The sequence below is a fragment of the Penaeus monodon genome, chromosome 1 (assembly GCF_015228065.2).
Source record: "Penaeus monodon isolate SGIC_2016 chromosome 1, NSTDA_Pmon_1, whole genome shotgun sequence".
NCBI classification, from domain to species: Eukaryota; Metazoa; Arthropoda; class Malacostraca; order Decapoda; family Penaeidae; genus Penaeus; species Penaeus monodon.
The window spans coordinates 56993901-56995767 of NC_051386.1; positions in this window are offsets into that span (position 1 = coordinate 56993901).

A 1867-nucleotide genomic window follows, 5' to 3' on the forward strand; every position below is an offset into this window, starting at 1 on the left:
TAGAAACTAACGGAGTAATAATAACAATAAACACCTCATCCATCGGTGTGGTCACAAGAAAATCACCCAAAACTTATTTAAAAATTTTAAAGAGCCAGGAAGAAGTGCTAAACTTTCGGAAACTATTGAAGAAAAAAATCTTGTAACCAGCAAAATTGACTGGGAAAGTTTCGATCACATAGCTCAGACAGATTCGTGGAATGCAAAATTACTAGAAGTCATAAACGAAATTTGCCTTTTCCAAAATGTAACAGATCATACGAGGGTGAGAGGACTAGACAGACATAAAGACGATATTAAGGATACGGTGTACTATCCTCCTCTAGGAAAAGGTGACCATGTAGTAATTAAAGTAAAATACTGTCTGCTACAGGAAAAAGGTAAGGTAAATAACGAAAAGGAAAGTACAATTACAAGATAGGTAATTATAAAAGCCTTAAAGATTTTTCCGATGGCATAAAATGGGAAACACCTCTGAACGAAGAGAACCTTGCTATGCAATATTCGGAGGCTATAAAAATGGGTAGAAATTTTTGTAACAAGATTCAAAACTGAAGCAAGAAATGGCCAAAAGTGGTTCAGTGATAAATGCAAGAAAAGAGAAAAAAAACAAACAGCTCTCTTGCTAAAGGTTCAGAAGACATAGATCCCAGGCAGCGTATGAAAGGTACAAAGTAGGGAGAAATGAGTATGCCCAAACCATGATGGAAGCGAAATTATTATTTGAAAAGGATATAATCTGTAAATGTACAACTCAATAAAAGCTCTTCTTTAATTACATAAATAGTAAGACTAAAGGTAGAGACCAAATTAGCGCCATTAGAGACAATAACATCGTTTATACAAAGGAGGAGAAAATGTGTGAAATTCTTAATGAGAAAGTTCAGTGTTTGTTCAGGACCCATATTTTCAAAGGGCAATTAGCCATGCAAATGTAAATCAGAATATCGAAAATATTACATCCAAAAAGAATGAAATAAAAGACCAACTAAAATGGTTAGACAAGATGAGATTTCTGGATTCTCAGGGAATGTGATGAAGAACTATATCCTCTGTTGTTATTTATATTCCAAAATTCAGTGAGTGAGACAAGGAAAAGTACCAAAGACTGGAAACTCACCAGTGTAACTCCTTTATATAAGAGCGGCGACAAACAGAACCCTTAAATTATAGAACAGTTTCGTTATCTAGTGTAGCAGTTATTTGATATGATATCAAATAAACAAAGGAAGGTCATGTTAAGCCAATCTCATCTGTTTCGAAGAAAGTGTGTCTGAAATATTACAAGAAAGAGACGGCTGGGTGGATTGTGTATATTTAGACTTTGAAAGAGCATCTGATAAGGTGTCTTATAGAAGACTATTATGGAAATTAGAACACCTAGATGGAGTGAAACGCAAACACCTTGAATTGATAAAAGACAGATGAGTATTGTAATTAAAGAAAATTCCTCTATATGGCGATGAGTAATTAGCGGAGTACCTCAAGGATCGGTCTTGGCGCCTGTTATATTTACTATTTTCATTAATGATTTAGGGTCAAGCATTAGTTCATGTAGTTATCTGAATGTTTGCAGACAACGCGAAATAAAATAATAATAATAATAATAATAATAATAATGATAAAAGACAATAGACAACGTCACACGCCAATGCTTCCAAAGTGACATCGGGAACTTATCCATGAGGAGTTGTAATTGGAGTATGGAATTCAACACCAATATATGCCATGTAGTCAGGTTTGGAGAAACTGAAAATCGAACAAAACTATTGAAACATGGAGCAACCTTCCAAATAACGATGTGCGTGCCAAAAATGTGCATCAGTATAAAAAGTTATACGATAATTTAAATATATCAGACGGAACC